The sequence below is a fragment of the Etheostoma spectabile genome, chromosome 16, assembly GCF_008692095.1.
Source record: "Etheostoma spectabile isolate EspeVRDwgs_2016 chromosome 16, UIUC_Espe_1.0, whole genome shotgun sequence".
Classification (NCBI taxonomy): Eukaryota; Metazoa; Chordata; class Actinopteri; order Perciformes; family Percidae; genus Etheostoma; species Etheostoma spectabile.
In genome coordinates this window covers 7332474-7358773 of record NC_045748.1, presented here as the reverse complement: position 1 = coordinate 7358773, position 26300 = coordinate 7332474, and the positions used below count along the sequence as shown (strand labels likewise).

Below are 26300 nucleotides of genomic sequence, written 5' to 3'. Positions count from 1 at the left end.
AAGTATTAAGAGAAGGGTTCTCCAACACACCGTTGGTTTTGGTCTTTTGATGGGTCCCCCAGTTGGACTTGAACTGGTACTGCGTCTGTTCATGGTCGGCGTCTTAACCCCTAATTTACAGGGTTGTCCATAATGGAATGTGTGGACTGTTTAGAAAATATAAAATAATGCCAGCCTTATCCTTTAATGTTTACTGGCCAACAATTTTCAATATACAATCAAGGCATTCCATCCATCTTTTGGAAATGTCACACTCTCATAACCCTCCCTCTCAATCCCATCTTCCCCCAACATTCCCCACTTTAATTACATTTACTTACAGTACAAAGTACTCTAGAAATAAATAATTCCCAAATCTGATGAGGGATTTATTAAATAGTCAAAAGCATTGCCAAATATTCCTGCAAAACTACTTTTGATGACATAACCAAGAAAAACTTGAAATAACTGTTACAGGAGAAAAATTATGTTTACACTATTTAAACCATGTTTTCATGGGGTGCCGTTTACAAAATTCTAGGCAAATGTGTTCTCTTTGAAATCAATTTTGTTTTTATCAAACTTAGACATCAAACACAAAATGAAGGAACTGCTGAGTGCAAACACGTACTTGCAGTTCCATATGTGGTTGTATGTTACTTGTAGGTGTTTGGCTTTGGACTTGCCAAAGTCCATACATCACTCTTTTTTTTTCCTTTTAAGTTTCTTTCTCCGACAGAAATTCAGAGTGCTACAGATGCACAGTGGGGTCTCTTGCTGGGCTCAGGGGTAGTAGTGACTGCAATGGTTATGTGCTTTACGCTTATGGTGTACAATTACAGCCAAATCAATTATCTGCAACACACAGTTGTGCTTAACAGTGAAGCTGCAAACAATCAAGGCTTTAGTGCTGAACACTACAATACAACTCGTCTTCGCTCTCTATTTAATCTGTCGTTTTGCGTCGTCTTCATTGTGTCTTTTTCTTGCCTTTGCTCTTTTCCATTTTCCACTCCCTACTGCAGTGTTTTGTTGCTCCCAATAGAGGGCACGTCGCTCTCTCTCACCCTTACCCCTTCAGCCAGCGTGTGTTTGGGATGATAAATGTCTGCAGCCCAGTGGTCTGAGAGGTCTGCCTACTTCCTCCACGTCTCATTATGAACATAACTGCACTGTCTGCCCTTTTCTCAGCGAGATTACCATACAATTTAATACGCTCACTGGCAACCATCACTTCCCCTGCCATGAGGTGGACGCAGAGACTGAGACAAAACACAGAGCGGAAACGGGGCTAAAAGGGCCACAATAAAAGCCAAATGTCTACTGGGATCACAGAACTGACTGTGCCACTACAAAAGTGAACAGTGACAATGGTATCATAGCAGCTTTGTTGTGGTGAAATGAGGTGGAAAATCGGTCATGTCATTTTGAGGAGGCTTTTGAGGTATCTCCATTCGTCAGTCCTATTGTTGGCTGTGAAAACACAAACTGAAAAGGGTAAAGTGAATCCACTTTGAGGAAACTGCGCACACTTTAAATTCTGTAAGATACATTTCAAACACGTTCTTGTAGTAACAAAGGAGCTCTGAGCTGTAAGAAGTGGCATAACCGCAAAACAAAGTGACACGAATGAAATTCCCTTTTTTATTTTTCTTCTTTCTCCAAAACAGGAAAATAAACGTGGAGCTTAGCACAACACAAAAGCCCTGTTAAACATACAGCCATGTTTTTCCTCTTTTCACTCTTAACACCTCCGTTGGTATCTGGTATCTGAGAAAAGGTAGAGAGTGAACAAGTCTGCTCTCTTTTGACGACCCGAGGGGGTTCCTTTCATGCACAGCAGTGATTTGGTTAGCACTGACAACAACGATACATCAAAGACTTGAATCTATTTGGATACAGTGAATCGACAGCGAGTCCAACAATAGAGGGAGACGGAGTGAAACAGTTTGCGTGTGCCTGTACAGTATGTTCATACAAACTAATACCTTAGAGTGCTCCATTCAGGTAAAAGTGGATACATTCTTGTCAAATATGGGAGCCAGAAGACTTGAGAATTTACTTCATTGCCAATAACTCAGTCAATATATGGGCAGGCTGTACATAAGAGATACTAATTTTTTTAGATAAAAACAGAAGTTTCCTTTTGGGGACATCATTCGAAGGGACATCATTTAAAGGTAATAATTTTCAATATATCGCAGACTATTGCAATGTGCAAAATTTCCATAATATCGTATTGTGAGTATCGTGACGATATCCTATCGTGAGGCTTTTGGTGATTCCCACCCCTAGTGCGTGTGTGCATGTGTGTGTGTTGGCCGTGGGTCAGACGAAGGTGAGAGTAGGACATCTGCGTGAATAGGAAAATACTACATATTATGCCTTTTTAAAGGAAAAGTTTGAAAGATTCCGGAAATATGCATGGACACACAATAATATTGAGAGTCACGGTGTGAAACCTTAGCTCAGCTTGCTGGTTTTACCTTTATGTGTGGATTACACAAATAAGATATGACTCTTTTTTGAATTCTTTGGACAGAGCCAGGCTCGCTGTTCTAGCTCCATATGTACAGACATGAGCGTGGCATTGATCTTATCTTACTCTCGACACAAAAGTGAATAAACACATTTCCAAAACTTGTTGAACCATTTCTATAATGGAATTCTCATTGTGCAGAGAAGATGTTTTGGTAAGATGTAATCACTGTTTTTTTTTTTTTGCTTGCTGAGTGCAGTGTATGTGGTGACACGGATGATTTGCTTTTGCAGCTGTTTCAATTATTTGTAGTTCACTTATCCTCCATCTGTGCAGCTAAGTGTTTACTGTATTTGGAGTCCGATGTCTCTCAAATAAATACATTGAGATTCTCGTTAGTTCGATGACCTCACAGGAAATGGGATAATATCTCTAATGAGTGAAACCTTGTGCCAACAGGCGCTCCATCTGCTGCATACTAAAGTGTAGTTATAAAGGTCACTGCACATTAATAGTGGAGACTACCTCTGACTACGGTTGTTCATCCCGATTGTGTGCATAATGAGTTCTTTTAGCCTGATGTAGTTGGGGGTCATTAAAATATAATTATTAAAAAATTAGGATGTGGTGTAGGAGAAACCATATTTTGTGTGTGTATGTGTGCGTGCATGCGTTTGTGCGTTCTCCTTGATGATTCTAGTAACATCCTATAGAAACAATTTCCACAAAAAAGAAAAAAGGTAGTTCTGATCACGCTGATGTTCAAGTGAATGGGTGAACACTTGAACAGAACGGGGTGAATCGTCATCATTAACAGCTGACCCGGGAAATCAATAAAAAAATGTCCCTCCAGGATTTTGCAATGTCCCGATCGCACCAATTCACTCAAATTCAACCGATCACTGTGACTTTAGTTGAAAAAATCAGCAACGTTTTCGCAAATTTGACCAATAGCACAACTTCAACCAATCCCAGCAGTCCCACGTGCCAGACTCCGTATCAGTATGTGACTCTGAGAGCCAATGACCAAGCGGGAGTGAGAACGGGTTGACGTCACACGTATCTTCATTTCCTTGTGTGGCTCAAACATCTCACATTTACCATCAAAACGTACAGCGGAAGACTGTGCAAAACATTTCAGACCGTCCTGCCAACCTGTGTACATTTTAACATCAATGTACGCTGTAATGATTTTCACTCTGATCTTGCTGAAGCTGCTGCTATTTCAATTCTGTCAGTTCTCTGCTAAGTTTTCCCTGCGACTGACGTGTGTGTGGGTGGGTGTGTGGGTGTGTGCATGAGGAAAAAACCAGAGATTAGACAGGATGACCTAAACTACACTCGTTATTATAAGTGCAATGATAAGTTAAAGTCCCATAAGTCCTTTATTAAACCGAGTGAATGTGTCCCAGCCCCAGATAGGAAAATAAATTAACAATGTAAAGATCAACAAGTCACTGACAACCATGTTCAAATTTGATTAATTCAATAAATTTGTAGTTTTTGTCTTAAATCCACCAGCCATTATCGTATTATACCAACATTTGCAGCATCCTGATCCTTTTGAAAACTCAACCCGGAGTAGTTTTATTCTCCCCAAAATAAGTTTCCTTTTTTTTTAAGCAGCTATACAAAAAAAAAATCACAACTTTTTTTGCAACTTTCTGTCCCCCGCAAAGTCATTGCAACAAACATACAAAAAACATTGCAACTTTTATCGCAGTTTTTTTACAAAAGCTCCCGCAACATCGGGCATTTTGGGCCGCAACAATCTAAAAAAAGTCCCCGAAATCCTGGAGGGACTGACCAATGCCTCATTACTACTACGCAGAATCGGACTCCAAAATTACAAGATTGCAGCGCCCATATTTGGAATATTTTGGCTACACTTTTGAAACAAGTGAAGATGCAATGTCCGTCTTTATACAGTACACAGTCTATGATTGAAACTAGCAGGACTGGCTGTTGACCTTCCTCCTCTACCGCACTGGTGAGCAGCAGACCTGAGACGCAACTGAAAGTGAGTAGCTGTAGTAGTTTGGAGAAGGTTGTTCCAGGCCAGTTATTCAGCCAGCAGGGCCTTCGGAGGCCCTGTGGGGCTTTAGAGGGTTGAAGAAGCAGAAAAGGATGACAGAGAAAAAAACAGACCGCATCTCTTATTCATCACAAAACAACTGAAATGAGCAAAATTCTCCCCCAAAGACAGCTCAGTGAGCCAAATCACAGTTGTTAGTAAATGTATGGCCCTCATAAAACACTTGCACTCTAATCTTAACCTTGTGCTGTCTGGGGGGGCTAGAGGCTCTTCATCCAGTGATGCCTGTTTCATCTGTGTGGAATGGATGTGTTTATGGAGTGATAAACATCGACAGATGACAGACAGATAATGAAAGAGATCATAAAATGAAACCATGTCAAGAGGCAGATGAAACGTAAAATAACCAATTTATGTATGCTGGAGATTTCCCCCTGGATCTATCAAACGTGCGACGTCAGCCCTGTCCTTGTCAGTACAGATTAGTTTGCCTTCACTGTAGGCCCACAGAGTGCAAAAGGGGTGGTGATGGGGAGGGTGAAAAAAAACTGAAAGAGATATAGTGCAGTTCTTCTCCCAAATTGCCTTTGTGGTCTACTTTTTCTTCAATATTTTTTTAAATAACCCCTCTCTGTTTTGTCCTGTTTCCTTTGCATCACGCTTCTCTCAACTGTCTCTATATTCTTTCTTTCTCTGTGCCATATTTTTCCTACATTCCTCTCAGACGGTGTGTGAAATGAGAGGATTCAGGCTTCTTGCATGAAACAGATGCGGCTTCCTACATCGACCAATCAAAAGGCAGGGTCGCCACTCCACACCATATCGCACCAAAAGCCAATCAGAGCCTTAAACAGCGGCTGAGAAAACATTTCCTGGAAAATTGGAGATGTCAACATAGTAAAAAACAACTCTACTGTGAGCTCACCGTTTAGGAGTTGAATCTAACTCAGACCATGTCTAGAAAAGGCAATCTCAGAGCAGTGAGTGAGCTTTTTTCTTTTACCCATATGACCAAAATCATCAGTTCAAATTGTACATGTTAAATAAGTATTTGCAGACCGTCTCAACTTTTTTGAAAAAAGTAATGTGTAAAAAAAAAAAAAAAAGAAATAGCATGGGTATTTTTTTCACTTTAACATTTGCTTCTGAAAGACACTTGTTATCACATAGCACCAGGGTGTCTGAAAATGTCTCTGAATTGTTTTTAAAATAAAACTATATATCAAGGGAATGTTTCTACTGTCTTTTCAAAATGTTAACCCTTGAACATAAAAGACCTTCACCATCAAACTGATGCATTTCACAAAGCATCTTATCTCATAAATATTATGTTAATGTGCAACTCCGTGTAAACTGAAATCAAATTTGGTGATCCCATAACCTTTCCTCTACTGTCATCGTCAAGTTAAAATGACGATGTGTCCAAAAACTTTGGTTTATGAGCAAATACCTGCAAAACTGACATTCCTGTCAGCCTCCGCTGTACATTCCATTTAGTGCTAAAAAGTAAATGTTATCATGCAAACACATTAAAATAAGATGCTGAACATGAGGTACCTTAAACCTGCTTAACATATGCATGTCACAGATGTCACAGAATAATCTAGACCTCACACAGACACAGGATGCAAAATAAGCATATGTACACCGAACCATCCCTTCTGTACTCCAATGGCTTTAGGTCTGCCAACCCAGTCTCATGGCAGTTCCTGAAATGGTCACGTTATTTCATCTATTGATTCGTATACACAGACACGTTCATGTTGTTTTTTTGTGGTGGTGGGCAGGAATTTTAAACTAATGTATTTCAATGTGAAGCATCATTTGTGATCCCAGCACAACTACGGTAACGAGTAGTAGCCTATAAAAAGCCAAAAATCCATGCAGGGAGGTTGGTTGCGGTGGTGGATGGGTCAAACACCACAGAGACCAGGGATCATGTCCCGCGTGTGATGATTAGTTTCCCTGCTGTTCTTTTCCTAAACACAACCGTCCCGTTGTTGTTGCGCGTCTCCTGCGTGTGGCGTTTAATTTCCCCGTTGTTGCGTCCACCAGAGGCCGCAAGAATGAACGTGTCCGTGTACACAAATTCAATAGATGAAAAAATAACGTGACCATTTCACGAACTGCCGTGAGACCGTTTTGGATCTGCAGTATAATAAAGGCCACACTTTTTTAAAATTCAGGAAAACATTGCCAGTGAATGTAATCAATGGGGTGGTTTCTCTGAAATGTATAGGCCTAAATAAACTAGCAGTACATAAACAGATTGTGTAGGAGACAGGGATGTTAACAACATGTTCACAGTTTCAGGGGTTTAAAAACTATCCCTCATATGGTCTCACCAATGTGCAGTTAGGTATAGGCTACATACAAGTGCATATAGTTGCAATAACACTGATCATCAATGGCAAACAGCTAGTTTCTATCAAAAAGCTTTTAAACTCTGAAAACAGAAATAAAAGCAGCCTCTATAAACTCTTTGACTAGTGTTTACTCTTATCTCTGATTCAGCTACGCTGAAGTTCGAGATTAAAGGATTTGCAGAGGTGAGTGGAAATTTGTTTTTCTTCCAGTCTCTCTGGATATGGAATATCGTGAGAGGGTGAATTCCTTGACAATCAAAGGCGAGAGCCCACCCAGTACCACCATCACCTTTTAATGGCTGGGCAACTGCCGGTGGTTACGAGCCTCGCTTCAGACGGTGAATACTATACAACACATTCAATCAGCGTATAAACACCATCTTCTATCCCCTTATTGATTTCTGAGAGCTGTAGGAGTGTTAGTGAAATTCTCCAGAGGGCTATGGTGCTCATCCTCTTATCCTGGACAATAAGATCAACTCGGTGTGACTGGCTAACCCCCCCCACTCCTTGGAGTTTAAACTCTCCACCAGACTTCTTCACTGCCTTGTTACTCACACATCTACACAAATATGACAAGGGATTAGATCACATTTTTATTATTTGCCTCTCAGTTGCTGCCTGCTACTGTTGAATCTCATGATGTCCATGATTTTTGGCTTTTGTGTATTGCAGCCTGAGAGGTATCTATTTGATTTCACTTGCTGGAGTTTTTTCTTTTATGTTTCTTTCTTTTCATCTCTCTTTTTGCTTTTGACTTACCGCTCTCCTGGCTACATTCATTACCCTCTCCTTTTTTTTCTTTTTCTTTTCTTTGAGTCATTCTATCTCTGTGTGGGAACAGAAGAAAATTTGTCATGTGATCACTCCAGCCCTCCCCACTGCACTTGTCTTTCTCTTCTGCTCTCATAGTAGCTTCAGAAGATATATGTAGTTGGAACATCTACAAATACATGCCCAAACCGAGCATTTGAATTGAACATATTTTTTTTTACCTCTGCTCTCTACTGCCACTGATGTTCTTGACTCTAGCTAGAGGATACAGTGTACATCATTGGCCTGTGGGGTGTCTTTTGAGTCAATTCCGATTCAGAGACCAACCATTTCATTCTAAACCGATTATTGATTATAAACAATTTATGTACATATAAATCTGAGTTTGTTAGATTTTGACATATGCAGTATTTGTCACACACGTTTTAATGAAATGTTTTGCCTTCTGATGTTTTTTTTGTAGTCATTCGATGCTTAAGCCTTGAACATGCTACTCACCTTCTCTCACAGTGGTTTTCCATGTCAGAGGCTCAGTGATGTTTAAAGCTGGAGAATTGGCTTCTTAGAACATGGAACATGAGGTGGTCAGATGTAGTGTGACAAAGAGGATGAACAGCCTTTATGTGTTTTGCCTAATTATTTCATGTATGTCTTATTAGTATGTTGTGTATATATACAAACTTTTTTGTCCATTTTTTGTGTTTTTATTTCTGCACTCTTGCCTAAACTCTATAGTTATTAAAATTATTCTAAATTTTTATCCCATCCTCTTTCAGTCACTCTGTTTTCTGATTTTCACATGTCTGGAGACAGTAACTTTTAAATAAAAATCAACACATTAAAAAAATAAATACGTTGTATATACACATATACATATTTTTTTTTAATAATCAATTATTAACCTATCCGAATCCAGCATTGAGTTGTCCTAGAGAGAATCGCGATGCTTCTAAGAATGGATTCTTTTTCCCCACCCCTTCAAGGCGTATCAATCATTTGACTGATGCAGTGTTGAACCTGTCAGTTTGCAACAGGAACGAGAGCGTCGGTTACTCTAGCGACGGAAATGGCCCTCACACACCATGTTTTGTGGCACCTCAGGATTTACGGCACCTGGCAGTGATATTTCTTTTGTTTAGGATGGAGAAGGCATTACCAACTCTGCCTCTAGTTGACTCCATCTAAAGCCGCCTACACATGACCTCCGATAAAACCGCTCTGCGCTTGCTGTGCCATTGTTTCCCCATGGGGAGAGTGGTGTTGTCCAAGTAGGCTTCTAAATTCTAAGTTATGAACAAGAACTAATTAATTTTAACTGGTCTTAACTAAACTTTAAACTAGCTCTTGCTAAGTGTGAACTTGCAAAAAACTGCTGATCCATTTCTGTGAGGTTCCTTCTTCATGATAGGACTTACATTTACTTTCTGGACCAGACCTAGGCATTGCCGCATGAGGTCAATGGGAAGTTAGCAATCAAACATAAATAAGTGAACATCATGCATGGAATACCATTTGATATTTTTGCATTATATTATACATCAGCATGCGTTGTGTAAGTCGAGGCTAAAACTGAACAATGTTATTGATGTTGCAGTTAAAACCTTTAACTTCATCAGGGAAAGAGCATTAAATCACAGGCAGTTTGTGTCACTTTTGGAGGAGCATGAAACTTAACATGGTGACTACCACAGCTGTCAGGGGGCTCAGCCTGGGCCAGGTGCTTAAGCGTATGGGACCTGAGAGCAGAGATTCAAGAGTTTTGTGATATGAAAGGCAAAGACATCCCAGAGCTCTCAGATGTAAACTGGATGGCTGATCATGCATTTGCCTTTCCTGTGACGGGACTAGTAAATGAACTAAATACTAAACTGCAAGGCAAGGGCCTATTTGCACGTGAAATGCACAGCCTGGTGAAGGCTTTTATGAGAAAGTTGGAGTTTCTCTCAAGCCAGTTGGAGAGTAACACAATCACCCACATGCAAACTCTAAAAGAAGCCACACCATCAACCAATCACATCCGCAGGTACTCATCTATGTTAATGGTATTGCATGGTGAGTTTTCAAGGTGATTTCAAGACTTCAAAACAGTTACGGGTGAAATGCACATGATTTCTTCTTCCTTCACTTGCAGTGTGGACAGTGCACCTAGTGATGTTCCGCTCGAACTCATTGACCTGCAGTCAGATACAGGGCTGTCGGAGCACTTTAAGTCTGTTTCATTGTTGGATTTCTATTGTTCTCTCAAAGAGAAAAACTTTCCACACGTGAGGAGGCATGCTCAGAAGATTTTGTCTATTTTTGGATTGACCTACATATGTGAACAAACATTTTCAGTGATTAAGTTTAACCTTTGTGTTGTCTTCCCATCAACCATGAAAAAAAAAAACAGTTTTGGTCACTTTTTCAACATTATTGCTTTTTCCGACATTTTGTCACTTTTTCAATGTTGTGGGTGCTTTTTTTAAAAATGTTTTTTACAAAGTTTTTTTTATATTTTTATTGTTGACATTTTCAGCTCTTATTTCGACGGCCCATTTTTTGTGCCAAAAGAAAATGAAAGAACTGAAAACGGGTCAAATTTGACCCAAGGACAACATGAGAGTTAAACAAATCCAGATACAGATCTTCTCTCACTGATGATCACCTGTCAGCTGTCCTTCGCATATCCACCTCAAACACTGAACCTGACTTTAGTGCACTTCTCAGGCCAAGGACCAACTAGATTTTTCTCACTGAACATAAAAAGAACTGGAAAACAGCAAATGAGGTAATAAGACTACAAACTAAAAGATTGTATTAAGTTAATTTAATGCTGTTCTTTGAAAAATGGCAAAAATATACACATCTTGGTCACAATTGCATTTGTGCATGTGCACTATTAAATAGTGACATAATTGCATTTTGTACTATGTCTGCTTCACTTTTTTCATGTCCTAATGCTAACATTTGTGCCCTTACCAGTCGAAGCTTATCGAAGACCTTACAATGCACGGCTTTTTATAAAGATATAAAATTAATACTGAGCAGAATTGGGTTTAGTCTGTTGGTCCGGCCCGCCACAACAGTCCCTATTTCTCATGTGGCCCCTGCGGAAAATGAATTGCCCACCCCTGTTCTAGACTGACTTTGGAAAGCCTTTTGGATCGTTCTAAATTAGAGGCGACAGTGTTTGCTTTTGTAGATGGTCGTGCCACTCTGCATTTATTCTGCATTAGCAATGCAGGATTTTTCAGCAAATTTCCTTAGGGGGTGGAATGGTGAAACACTGACTTAATAAAAGAACAGGCCAAATACTTGTATGATAAATACAGGCTGGCAAGTGGCAACAACTGTGACTGAATGGCAGAGCCACTGAGATGCAGATGCCTCTTGCTGCGAGCCTCAAACTGTAACTTGACTGTGTTAATGTTTTAGTGGAAATTATTGCTCAAAATGGTTGCTCAACATTGTGTAAACCACATACGCCATGTCACAGTGTTCATGTTTTCCTACAGTTCATGTATGGACATGTGTTCAACAGTCAAAGAGACAATTCACTGGAGTGCACAATGTTGGGGGGTATTTATGAACGAATGAAAGTATGATCCGCAATATGACAACACAATAATGAGTGTTAATAAATCATTGCTAGTTACATGATAATGGAATAAGCCCTGTGGCTATCATGTAAATGGGGGGGAGTAGTTTTCTGAGGAACTCCTGTTTTTATAAGCGTTGAGTGGCGGACACTGGCAGTGTACTAAGAGGTTTTGTGGCACATAGACATTCCTTGGTATTTTAGCTGAACATGGTGCATGTGTAACTATCTAACTAACTACTATAGCTGTAAATTAGTAACTTTTGGCCAAGTTTACTTACAGTGTAACCTTGCTTGGTAACAACCTGAGAAGAGGTTAAATGGGAATTTACATAGCAAAAATTTAATTTCTTTTGGCATGTTGCCACATTTCCTGATAAAGACCATTACTGCTCAGTAATTCTACCCCGGGTTAATTTGAGGCTTGAACGACTAATGACACATTTATGCATTTATATGCAAATGTTTTGCGTAATCAACCTCTCATTTGGATCTTTATTTATTTTTTCTCTCTCTTAAATTTCTGTTACTAGAGGCAAATTCTTACCTGTGGTCACCATGTTTACTGCAAAATGCAGAAAACCGAGTGGGATTTCCTTTGAACAGTGCAAAAAAGGACAAACTAGAATATCTCAGCAGGAAGTTCCCTTTTCAATTGTGACGAATTGCAGCCTCTGAGTGTCGCACAAATGCACGGCCGCAAGGAGCGGCGTCCGCCAGTAACCCCGACGTGCAAAAAGGTGCCTGTTCTTTGCCGCTTGCAGCTTTAATTTCACATCATATTTATATTTTAAATCAATATGAGAGTAGTACACATTTCCTCTAGTGGAACATTTTGGCTTGTGTGTTGTTCTGTTGTCTTCTCTTTATCTTCCGTTGTGTATCATTAAAATGGTTTGATAAACATTCATTGCATTTAAAAAAAAAAAATCACTAAATAGTGGACCTTATAGCTTGGTTTGGATTGCTTTTTTAATAAGGTAAATTGAAAATAAATTGCAGACAATAATCGGGCATGCATGTGCAGGCACCAACACAAACCTAAACAAACAAACTGTTCCCTGGTTCAGTTTAGCAGTGGGGTGTATCTGGCCAGGGTTAATAAGAATGCTGGCACCACCATGACCCCTTGCTGACCTGAACTCTTACTTTTGCTCCCATGCATCATTAATCTGTGAAATAAACAGAACCCTTTCCTCCTCACCCACTCGACGAGGGAGGGAATTGATGAGAGAGGGAGAGGCACACAGTTCCTTCATCACATGCATTTCTTTCAGTCTTGTGTTAAACACAACAGTTGAGCAAACAACCGTCAAAGTTGTTAGTCTGTGGATGTGCCTCTGCTTCACGTGCGCGCACACACACACACACACACACACACAGAGCAAGTAAGCGCAAGTTTATCTGTCCTCTTTACATGAGACATAGATCGGAGCTCTGACACACACATACACACACAATAATTTGTAAACAATCTGAATAGATCTATGCCATCTTGCAAGTTGGTGTTAATTCTAGCATTAACCTCATTCTATTAGGACTGCAACTAATGATTCATTTCATTGTCAATAATTATTTTCTTGGTAAATTGATTAATCATTAGATCTTTGAAATGTCGAAGTGATGTCTTCAGAATGCTTGATTTGTCCAACCACAATCCAAAACTTACAATCGTATATGACAAAGCACAGAAGCACATCCTCACACTTTAGAAGATGAAACCAGCTAACTATTGACACTTTTGGCATTTAATCAATTATTAAAAGAGTTTCATATTGTCTTTTGACTGACAAGCCAGTTAATCAACCATTCGGTGCAGCTCTACATTTTCAACATTGTGTTTAAATTATTGGTGAGTGTCTGTGTGCTGGAAATCCTTTGACAAGTCCTTGCAGTACCTCAGATATGAAATACACCTCAAAGAGAGCTCTAAAGCATTATCAGGAGCCAAGGATTCAGCGGATGATTTATTAGAAGATGAAGTGGATCAGAGGCTGTGAGCCGAGGGTCCCAAGGCCAATAGGCCTGCCTTATCAAACACCACCAGGCTGCATGGCCAATCTCCATGTAGACAACTCTCCACCAGCGCTGGCTCTGGTTACTGATAAGTCAGATTGAGGAACTACATAGTTTTGTTAGGAGGAGAAAAGAATTTGATTTACTTTTATCTAAAAATGATTAATCATAATATCATAATGTGCTTCTTAAAAACTAAACAAGAAAAGCTTATTTACCCCCCCCCCCCCCCCCCCCCCCACGCCCACTCACTTTGACAACTCTCCTAGGACCTGAGCATGTGTGTGTGTAATAACAACAGTATTAATTGTAATTTCCCCACTGGGAATGAATAAAAAGGTTGAAATTATTATTATGACAAACAGGGGCGCATCCTCATCTGATTTTTGGGCTTGTTTAACTCATTACTTTACATTATAACATGGAAAGACCATTTTATAAATGTGGCCCCTGAACACAACAGAGAAAAAAACACAAGAGTGACATAATACAGCAAATAACCCGAGATGATAACCTCCTGTTGGTTTTCAGCTGATTTCATGCATCAGCGCCTTTGGATGCATTACCTGGGTAAGCCCCAGAGCCAAGGCCAGATCATGGTACCAGAGGGCTCAATCAAGCATGTTTTACTTCACATGCAGATACTAATTCACTGATATCATGCAGGTCAAGGATATGGTAGAATCCACAGTACATTTCTTATTCATGTCTTGATCTGTTAAGGGGTAAGGCTAGTTGGAGGAGGAGAAGTTTATATCTTTGAGTAGAAGGATGTGGTATAAATCATTTGCCACTAAGATTAAATCCATCATATGTCATTAGTGGCATTGCATCTTTTTTGATTTCCATTAATGTTGACAGGTTCGAAGGGAAAAAAATAAAGACTGTTTTTTTTTATATTGATCTTGTTAGACTAAGCGGGCTGTTACCTTTTATGGTGCCTTTATGATTACATAAAGCATGAGTAGGCCTAGCAACACATAGAAATTGCATGCCACTCATGCAAATTAAATTACATACGATCAATATTATGATCCATCTAATGGTCACATCATTGCCTGCCTTGCACTGCTGTAGAAATCTTTTTTAATATAAGGGAGACTGTGAGAAGAGATATTTCCAGTGATGCATTAGTGGCCCTCCGGGTAAACAGGAAAATAAGATGTCTGGATGAATCCTTGAAAGGATTAGGAAACATATGCAAGTAGTATTTTTCATGCTAAATTGTATGCTACCTGTACCTGTGATAAGAAAACAGCAGTTCACAAACATACAAATTAGATCACCTGGGAGGGTAATAGCCTCCTTTCCGCTATCCATTATCTATATCATTGTACTTTCCAAAGACCCTTCACACATTCAAGGACATGCAGGAAAATGCATGCCCTAAATACACCTACACACATAAATGCATCTTATCTCTTTCTTTTTTCATCTTTCCCCCACATACACACACATATTCTAACAATCTTGGTTGTGTCTGCTAGAGTTTTTGAACCAGTGTTAATTAAACAGATTACAACACAGAACTAATCAAAACTGCTACGCTCTTCAAGGCCCAAATTAATGGTGGTATATTCTTTAATTCCCACTTAATCAATTACACATAAATAGCACACACACAGATTCTCCTCAGCAGGCAGGTCATTAACATCCGTGCTTCTCGCTGATGCATGAAGAGTTTCTCCATTGGAATCAGATTGCACTGACGGGACCTTGGATTTAACTGCAGTCCCACTGGACCTGCTTTGTCTGGCCATTGATTGTATGTGTTCGTTCGCCATGTGAGTTAAGCTCGGTGCAATCAGAAACAACAGCACGAGGCCTCTCTGACCTCTCCCCATGAACTGGAGAGGACTTAATATTGAACTCCTTTCTCGTTCAATCTGCACTCATCCTTGTTCTGTCAATTATTCCTGCCCCTAACGACTCTCTGGCATGAAGTAAAGATGCCTGACACATATTCACTAACCCAAACAATGTACATTTGCATTGGCTCACAGTTCATGGGGTGTTGTCAAATGTCGTCACTGAATGAATTCTCATATTACACACACGCTGCTAATGTATATAATATAATCACCAGATCTGATGCAGGATACTATTATTGCTTATAATAAAAAGCTACTATTTTCTAATGATAGGATTTCTATAAGAGAAGAACCATAATAACTGTCTTGCGTTTCATATGAAGGCTGGGGGGAAACTGAGGGAACCTGTCATTGACATGGGGCGTGAAAGTGATGAGAGCAGGAGAAGATTACACACCATACATGGCCTTAGGCTATTATTACCATATTGCGAGAACAATCAATTAAATTGGGTTAAAATGTACATGCTGTTTCAGGGCCACTTAGACATACATAATGGGATCATGGATAAGGCACAGCTTCCATATGTGGCACAGAGTGGGGCTCTTTAAACTCCTGGGGCCCCAGGTGACCTATGTGTAGTTGAAAAAAGCATGCAACATGCAGGGACCAATACCCTCCATGTATTTATTGATCCATGTTTACAGTTCTAGTTTTCTTAAAGATTTAAAGGTCCCATGGCATAAAAATGTCACTTTATTAGTTTTTTTTAACATTACTATGAGTTCCCCCAGTCTGCCTATGGTCCCCCAGTGGCTAGAAATGGCAATAGGTGTAAAACCGAGCCCTGGGTATCCTGCTCTGCCTTTGAGAAAATGAAAGCTCAGATGGGCCAATCTGGAATCTTCCCTTTATGATGTCAAGAGGGGAAAGGTTTCCTCCGCTTTCTCTGTTTTGGCCGCCCAGAGAATGTAGCCCGCCTGTCACTGCCCGATGTGATTCGAGTGCAATTGTGAGTTGCGCATGCTCAGATTTATACTGTTTACGTCATAACGTGTCATACTGAAATTCGTGAAATCCATAAAATAATTAATTCTCTCATTAATAACAGAATATGGAAATCATTTCAAAAAGGTTTTAGCTATCTATGATTGATTGCTAACATTAGCTCAAAACGCCATTCAAGTGACAGCCTTTGTTGTGTTTGATTGCTAACTTGTAGCCAGCAGTGAACTAACTTCGTTATGTAGATCCATTTTTACTGTATTGACATTACAGAAGTCTCTCGTTAGCATCTTGTAGGCTACTTATCGCAAAGTGACGCATGCGCAACTCACATCTGCACTTGGCTCACATCTGGAAGTGACACCGCCCATGAGAAAGAGAGAGACATCATGGCTTGCAAACAAACGAAGCGTGGCAGGTGGTCAAGGCCACACCCCGACCCTCCACCTTGCCCCCCCTCTTTCCCCCTCAATATTATTTAAAGCTATTGACTCAGAAATGGCACGTCCTAAGGAAAGCTCATTGTGGAACTGGCTCCAATGGCTGTAATTGTGCACCCAGGCTAAATTTCAGGGAAGAGACTTTAGATACAGTATTAGGGGACCACTAAGGTCTACATAAAAGCATCCAAAAAGCACCATGGCATGGGACCATTAATTAAAAGATAATTTTCTTTTACCGTTCCTTCTATCCCTAATAGGGCTAACGCATTGTGTTGGAAATTTTCACAATATTAATATGGACATTCAAGGCAATATGGCAAATGTTAAAGACAATAAGCTGTGTTCCATCCTTTTTACCAATGTGTGCAGACAAGCAGCTGCGACATGAGCTGTATTCTTCACATACCTGCCTGCATTCTTTGTGTGCATATGGAGGACTACCCGCCCCCTCTCCTTCCCCCTTTCTAATATCTCATATTTTGCCCTTTTTTTTTTTTTTACTCATTCATTCATTCATTCAAACCTTTATTTAGCCAGGATAAAAACTACTAATTACGTATACTGACTGTTTTGAGTAGACTATATGTTGTCACATGCATACGCTAACCCTGCTTAGATTTAGTATGTGGTATGGATTTGGGACACAGCTTAAGAGTCTACAGCTGTGCGAGGATGTACTTTGGCACAGAAATGTTTTAAGCTAAATGCTAATGCCAGCATGCTAACATGCTCACAATAAAAATATTAACATGCAGATGTTTAGCAGGCAGTATTCACCCTGTTCACCATGTTAGCTAACTTTTTAGCATGCTAAGATTTTCTCATTAGAACCAGATTAACAGCACTAAAGCACTAAACACAAAGTACAACAAAGGTTGAAGGGGATGTCAATAGTTTTGCGGGTATTTCATAGAACAAAAAGTCAGATTTAGAGGCCAGAGTCTGTACCAACAGACCAACATGGTCATCTCTCTAGCAGTTCTCGCAAAATCACACCTGAAACCAAATCCGTCACCGACGGTATTGGTGGCTCCAGCAGAAAAGCCAGGGGCTCACAAAGTTACCAGTGCCATTATGGTACCTCAAATTAAGTTCCGGTACCCAACAATATCTTTTTTTGGTACTTTCTCTCTTTGATAACAAAAATAATTCCAAACATATTTATACTATTAACATTTTGATATTTATTTAGAACATATTTCACTCAAAATTCCTCCCTCTCTCCTCCAAAACCCATCCCTACAACCTATTAAATCAAATAAATATCAATTTCTTACACTGCTCTCTAACTTTTATTCTTGTATTTGCATTGTTCTTTTTTAGCATGTTTTTGTTTTTATGACCATTTTAATTGCATTTACTTGCGTTTTTTAATGTTTTATATAAAGCACATTGAACTGGCTTGTTGCTGAAATGAGCAATGGAAATAATGGTGCAATGCCTAACACCTACAGCCTGTCAGTCAGTTAACAGGGCATAGAAACCACTGCTGCTCCTGCTTGTCTCAGAGGAAGTGTAACTGCACCGCAACCGCTTTCGCCTCGCCATTAATATCATATTACAGCGAATGCTGTCTGCGTCAAGTTTTAAACAATTATGACCACACTTGCAACCGCTTTAGCTGCATTCCCGTGACTCACTGTGACTTAACAAAACTGCAGAGCTGACGTAGTGTGCTCGAGTTTGCTCCATCTGCACCTCTGTGTGTGTGTGTGTTGGAGCTCTGCTCTCTGTCTCATGCGGAGAGGACATATAAGCTTGCGCTTAGGCTACTTGCTCTTAGGGGTCTGTACCCAAAAAAGTACAGAGTTCGATACCCAGACCTAATGGAGAACATAAGTGTCCATGTGAGACTTTATTACAATCTGTCAATTTATAACCAATCATATTGACTCATTGCCCCCCTAAAGACCACTATACTTCTCAGCAGGTAGTTTCACCTAATGAAAAAGGATGTATGGTGTACTGAAAAGAAATCTTGCGTGAGATAGCCTTATCTGACCGCAATCTTAATGGACTATTTAAATTGCAATTGTGGCTCTCTACTTTTCCTGGCATACTGCAGAGTATGCTAATCACTTCAGTCTGAAACAAGCTTGGGGTTCCCTTTCCCCTCATTGATGCTCGCTTCCTCTGTTTCGCAGAAAGACCTTAGAGGCTCGTGCCACCTCCCTCAGCAGATGGCTGGGGCAAACGCAGACATGCCTCGAATTCACTGATGCTTCAAACATGATATCACCAACTGTTTGACAATTAGAATCTTTAACTTATTTTCACACCGGGGCATTCACACTGAGCAGACTTTCTTCATCAAAGGCTCAGCAAAAAACTCTTGGACTTTTCATGCAACTTCCCTGCAAGATTCGTTCATAAAAAATACACAACCATAATACGTGACAATAGGATGAAACACTCTGTAAAGCACATCCCACATTTTTGGATTGAATGTAATTTATCCTGGTGTTGTCACTCAGACGTAAGACTGTGGTGTTGTTTTTAGATAGCAGCCCTAAGAACTTTGGTTTACAGGCTTGCATCATTGTGTAGGTGTTGTTAGGCTGTCTTGTCAGTCTTCTAGAGTAAGCCTTACTCCCACTCACTCACAGCAGGAGTCCTCTCTAGCAACAGCAGACAAATTGAGTGTGGCATGTTTCATGATCCTGTAGACTTTGAAGGTGAAAAATATGCTGGAAGGTTCTCTTTGTTCAATTGTTTGTTTATTTGTATGTTTGTGTGTGTGTCAGACAGTAGGTATGTACACACACAGACAGGACTCAGCTAATATTTACAGGAAAGGAAAACACATTGAGACTATTAGATACTGCTCCAGTCGTGCACTTGATTAAATCAAGTGCTGGCAATTTTACGGGTCAGTCCAGTCTGAATAAGCACCTGAGTCATCCTTTCTGTAATTGTTACAACAGAAATAGTAGGTTGTACCTATAGGAACATCAACGCATTCTCATGGACGGGTCCGGAAGATATCATACGAAAATGTAGGCGCACCAAAACATGTTGTACCCTACGGAATTAGGAGACTGCCGGCTGGTCGCGTGACGCCGGCTGGCTACGTGCTCCATGACTCCAAGCGGCAGTTGCTAGTTGTTTTAAGCTGCTACAGAGCTTTGTGACGCCGGCTACAGACATCCGTTGGATCAGCGGTAGTTGGTGGTTCAATTCCCCAAGAATAGGTGACTTTGAGACGGGTACAAAGCACCCTGAGCTGCAGGTCGTTTCGGCGGACAGTAAAGAGAGTTAAGAATGTTAAGATTAGGCACCAAAACGAGTAGTTAAGATTAGAAAAAAGATCATGGTTTGGATTGAACCACTCCCAAGGAACACATATTTCCTGGGTGGCTTTATTTTTCCACAGGAAGCAAACTCTGCTGTCTGGCTTGAAAGTCCTGTATGTTAATGCCTAATGCCCACCCATGCACCCCAACGTCCTCCCTCAGCGGCCAGCCACGTTCTTATACAGCGGCTGTCAATGTAGTGCAAAAAAAATGTTGAATGCTTACGAATTACAGTGCTTAACTTTTTGTGGCTTCATGAACAAATGGTTCATGAGAACAGGCTGAGGAACATTTTGATTACACTAAGAACACAGTACAGGTCGAAGTTGAATGCCGTCTCATAACAGAAAAACTTCAATAGCACAAAGTTAAATATTCAAAGATACTAAATGGTTGTTCTTCTGCCTTTATAAGAGCGCTACAAAACAATGATCACTTTAATGAAAATAAAAGTAATAAAGCATGAACTACTGGGAGTGGCCAAGGCGCTGAGGAGGTTTGTCTCATGTCAGGTCAGTCAATAAAATTGTGTTTTCATTGACTTTTGTTCAATTTTATTGTCAGACCATCGGTCTTCCTCATTTAAGTTTTAAACTTTTATCAGTGCCAATTACTTGATGATAACCCACAAACTCAGCATAAATACATGTCATGATCGTGTGCCTTGCCATTTTATTTATTTATCTATATCTATATATATAGATAAATATATATATCTATATATATATATGTGTATGTACTGTATATAATATAGACTGTTATATATCCATAATATAGAATGTAGAAATCTGCTACTTATCTAAAAACTTATGAAATTAATGAGAAACAGGGAATTCATGCATGGCTGAGTATCCCTCACACTCACAAAATCATTGATTACGTCGTCATATTAGAGCAGAAATGCTAAGTCAGTTAATCGATGCTTGACAGAAAAATAATCGGTTACAATTTTGATAATTGATCAGTTGCTTCAGTCTTTTTTCACCCACTGGCAAATATGCCAAACATCCCAGCATATCAGCTTCTCAAATGTAAGCATTTACTGTTTTTCTTTTATATGACAGTAAACTGAATCTTTTTAGACTGGTTTTATTTATTTATTTAGACATTTTATGGACAAAACGCTCAAGTGATTAATTGAGAAAATAATAAGACCAGATCAGTCACTTATAAAAAAAAAAAACATACTTTATGTTCAAAAACATTTTAACACCCATCACTGGTGCAGCATGTGAGAGAACACACACTTGTCCTTTCTCATATTATTTTTCTACTCATTGCTGTTCCTCAGCAGTACCACTGCTCCCTTTAGTGCACCAGATGCCAAATTTTGAACAAGCGTTGCAGCTCTATCCATAATGGTCCTGTCATGTTTAAACAGAGCCAAAGCCAAACAGATTTTATCTTACATGTATAAGAAAGGGCGTAATGTTCTTGACGTTGGGCACGTCTTTCTGTGCATGTGTTAATTTGACGGAGTTGGCAGACTGAGAAATGACAGCCATTTGATTAGGTTTATTTTAATTAGTTGTTAGTCGCCATGCCTCACCTCCTGCAATTACAAATCAAACTCCCTCCGCAGTTTGGACAAGCTACTGATTGACACGCTGAGTATTGGGCTGAAGAACTGGTACTGTGCTAACAAAAAACCTTAATTTAACTCTTCCCCTGAATCACACAGGAACTCCAAATTGTCTTAGCTTTCATTAAAAAGAAATAAAGGAGCCAGAGGCAGCCTGTGCACCTGACATGCATGGCTGATGACTCTCTTTTTGCATTTTCAATGTGCTGATCCTATAGGAACATAACTGTCAACCCCAATTTACATGGAGGACCCACCCACTTCACTCAAATCAAGGTAACAAGAGAAGGTGTGTACATAATTCTAGAGTGTGTGTGTGCATTCCCATGCTTAATTATCCCAACAGCTGATGGGGATTTTAAAGTTCTCATTTTGTATAATTTGTAAAATGGTTCATGTAAAATTTGTATTAATGTGCATAAAGAAGCCAAGAAAAGATGGAAAAATCTCCAAAAGGCATCAAATGACAGATCAGACATTTGTTTACTATGTCTGTTCCTGATGACTGCCATTTCTTAATTACTTTCCGAACAGAGGATATTGGCATCTGAAAACGCTTTGCTATCTTCTTATAGCCTTCTCCTGCTTTGTGAGCGTCAACTATTAGTACTACTAGTTTCAGTTTTCTAGACAACTGCGTAGAAGAAGCCATGGTGCTGATTGTTGGGGCCAGGTCAGATGAGTCTGGGCATTTAAAACCTTCAGACTGACATCACCTGGTCTTTCAGGACGATGATTGAGAACAATCCATGACACTGTCAGGTCTCATCTTTCTCTCTACTCTGCAGGGTGCCCAAACTTTTGCAGACGCCATTTTTTTGTTTTCTGTTATTTTGAAAGTGTAAAGGATGGAAATAAAATCTAACTTTTTGTGACATATTATACGAATGTCTAATCTGTCATCTGGTGCCTTTTGGATATTTTTACATGTTTTCTTGGCTTTTTTATGTACGTTAATACAAATTTTTACCTGGGGTGCCCAAACTTTCGAGCCCCACTGTATTACAGTGTGACTGTATGTGCACGTTATAGGTTTACAACAGAATCTCCAACAGAAAACACTCATCTCAAACCGTGTTTTCTGTCTCCAACAGAAACACTGTTCGCAAATTGCTCCAAACAATTGTAGTCCAGCCTTTCCTTCCGTGACAAACGTCACTTTTTAACTCACGTTATAATTCTCGCCTAGTTGCTAGCATGGCACTCCCTCATACTCTGCTTCTGAATTGCTAGCAGTGCTGACTTAAGTTCTGATCATGTGCAACTCCCAACAAAGATGGTGCAGAAGTGGATGCCTCACTCGGTAGCTAAAACAGAGAGCTCAAAACACAGGGTGAAAAGAGGAGCTGCAGCAATGTGCAGTACAACAAAAATATAGTGTTTTTAGAAAATTAAACCACATAAACCTATTCTGGTACAACCTCTAAATACAATTATGAACCTGAAAATGAGCATAATATGAGCACTTTAAGTTTAGTGGTTCAGAGGTGGTGCAGTCTAATTCCATGGTTACAGTGAGGACACAGAAACCGAAGACTGGCTGGTGAAGGACAACACTTAGCATAAGTGTCCTAATACATGTTCATAACAGGAGCGGGCAATATTGTTTGATGACCATTGGGCCACTTTGATCGTGCATCAGTCAGCTTTAATACAGCCTGGAGACTTGCACAGTCATGCGGTAGCCTATTTGTGGCTAGAATGGCTCTGCTTGTGTTAAGAGGGGCACAGAAACTAGATTGGGGTCTTCACTTTATTGTTCACAAGAGAGAGATGCCATTTCTTTAGAGGGGCTGTGATGAATCATGGCAACTTAGTGAACAAAACATGCTAACTTCATTTGGATTACGGTGAGTCATTCTGTATAACTGTTAATATAAAAAGTTTGGAGATAAGGTAAAAACCAGTGTAACTGTGTTGATGGGACATTTTCAGCACAGTTCGGATCAGGTCCGGCTCACTGTAAGATTTCCTTATCTCATACACTAAGGCCACTCTGCAATCCTTGCTGTATGCATACAGACACCCTCAAATACAATATGCTGACTACAGCAGTCTGTGACACAGATCAGCATTTAACAAAAAAAAAAACTAATGGATGTGTCTCCAAAGTGCTTTTTTGGGCCCACTGAAGCGTGCTGCTAACCGAATCCAAAACATTTTGAGACCTTAGGATGAGTGTAAATTTACGTGCTGTATTTACCGCTATAAAGAGAGTTGATTTACAGCTAAATATGTTATCCATTTCCATCCACGCTTCCATACGTACTGTAGCTAAATCAATTTGTCAAAAATGTTGAGTGTGATTTGCATAAAGAAACTGCTGCCCGGAGATAGAGCTGCAGCTTGACAGGGAGAGTAAATGGTTAACACAATGAGCATACACAAAAAAAACACAAACAAATGTGTTTTTTATATGGCTTGCTCTTGTTGGTCTAATTAAAGCATTCAGAGACTCTTATTTACTTCAAAAACAGCAATCTGCAGGTCTGTCTGCTGCAGTTGCTTTTTTTATTTTGGATAAAACGAGAACGATAATTGAACATCACAGGACGTAGTATTGGTTATAGCTTGTCCAGCTTGTGTTGATGGTTCACATTCTGTAAAAGGGATGGTCAGGTAACCTGTGTTGTGATTTCCCTTGCTTTGTATCCCCCTAGACATCTTTTCTGATTAACACTCCTGTCATTTATTTTTATTTTCACACCTCAACTCTCAGCTGCACCTGTTTCTGCAGAGCTCAGAAGATCAGTACAGTGAACATACGACTGCTGCTGAAATAACTGGACTACTGTTCTGAAGCAGGCACGCACATTGTGCACACCTCAGGGACATGAGAAGGTTTATTTATTTATTTATTTTATTTTTTTAAGCCTCCCCAAAGTGGTCATCACATTACATTACACAACATCACACTGAGATACAACTGTGTCTCTAAGTCCTCAGTCGATTCTCACCTCTCCTAATTGGCTGCTTTACTCATCAAGCCTGTCGGAGCCTGTCATCTGGCGGTCACACTGTTGGCTGTAATGCCACACTTTCTACCATGACCAGGGGAGACGCATGCTGCTCCTGGTTTTTATCTTTCAGGATCTGGCAGTGATGCTGTTTTAATAGTCTGCAAAGTAAGCTTCAATTGACGTTATTAGAAATGTAATGTTTTAGGGCACTTGGCTTTTTAAACTCCTTGGCTTCCTTCTCCACATATTTCCATTACCCCCCCCCCCCATTCATATTCTGGCAAATGAAGATCTTTTTGCACTTAACCTGACTAATAGGGTATCTCCTACCCACAGGACAGCAGTAGAATAAAGTGAGTATGCACCTATTACTGGTGAGTAGGAAAGCATATTTCAAATATGAAATCCTTGCAGATACCAGAGAGCCAAAAGACTTAATTTAATTTAGAAAAATTACTTTCACAGCTTTCAGAATCAATTCGACAAATCTAGCTCTGTTGCAGCGTCCAATCCAGCCTAAATCTTATAAGATTCATATTTTTTTCCATTGTTGAAAACATCTAGAGAGAATGGGCTGAGCCCTCCAGGTGAAAGCTTGGCCAATCAGAGACCTATAATAGATGCTGTGACTGTGCCCTTCAACTTCTAAACCCTGTTTTGGGATTATAAATGAAGGCGGATTCTGCAACGGCAAGGCCTACATCTTTCCTAAAAGTAATTGAAACGACAATTTCAGTGGGACGTAAGATTCCAGACAGCTCATTTAGTTTCAGTTTGAAAATCAAAAGCAAAGACCAAAAGCCCATCAAGCAGTGTTTGTCCAGCCAGGTGTATGGAGACCACAAAAAGCAAAGAATAAAGTCAAGGTTACCACTTCTCTTAGGGAGAAAATCACACTGCACTTTAATAGTTTTTTTTAAAGTATGTTTTTACTCTCAGTAATATGACTTTGACTGCTGCTCTCTCTGTATCCGTTTAACATCATCAAAGAGATTTTCTAATTTCAACTTCAGTGTTTTGATAATCTTAGCATTTTGGAGCAACTGTGAATAATGCTTTTCATACACCAATGTGCCACAGTTTTTTCAATTTAAAATGTAAGCTTAGGAAACCTCAAAACACAGGGTCAAGGCATCACCATTTCAATACTTGAAGGTAGTCTTTTGTTGAGAACAGAATTGCCAGACATAACACCAGCTTTAACATGTATGACCTTGATTTCAGCAGTACTGTATAATTGAATGTCTTTGGTCCTCAGCGGGTCTGTGACAGAGATGTATGTAAATGATAGATGACTTGTCATTCATCACTGTCGTCACCTTGGCACGCAGGAGGAAATAACAGCGCAGCCAAGGTGTATCACTTCCTTTGTGCAGCCATATTGTCTTTGCTTAAAACCGTTTAGCTGTCAAGTTGAATGTCAAATACTGTACAATGACACCCAGGAGTGCACGCACTCAAAGGCATAGTTAATAGTCATTAATGGAAACACCCTCACATATGCAGCACCCGCACAAAAGCACACATCCTTTTGTTATAATTTTGCAAGTTGCAGATGTTTACTCGTACTATGTAATGTTGAACCATTTAAATTTGTGTAATCGCCTAGCTGTAAATTATAAAATTTGGAAAGTTATAATAAGCCCTATATTGTCAAATGGTTTGAAGGACTTGTTGATGTCAATGCATTATTATAATTCATTTGACGTTGTGTTTCTGGCCACCTGATGAAGTCCAATACTCACTCTCTCTTGACTCGCTCCGTTTTTGGTCTCTACCAACTTCTGAGAAAATGATCTGGCTGTATAGTTACAGGTACTGTATACTGTAGTTGCTAAATGCTCCAACTGGTCTATATCTGTGTCTGTCCACTGACTGAGTGTTTGTACAGTGGGTTTTCAGAACTTTTTCCACTGAGAACAGCGGCCTACTGCGGCCAAGAACAGCACTATGAGAGCTGTGAGAGTGAACTGAAACAGT

The 26300-nt window shown here is 39.8% G+C and overlaps 1 protein-coding gene across 3 annotated transcripts in view; it reads right to left on the bottom strand.

Annotated features, from left to right (window-relative positions):
* Positions 1 to 26300, bottom strand: part of si:dkey-112m2.1 (transmembrane protein 132C) — a 149903-nt gene that overhangs the window by 45879 nt on the left and 77724 nt on the right. The window lies entirely within an intron of this gene.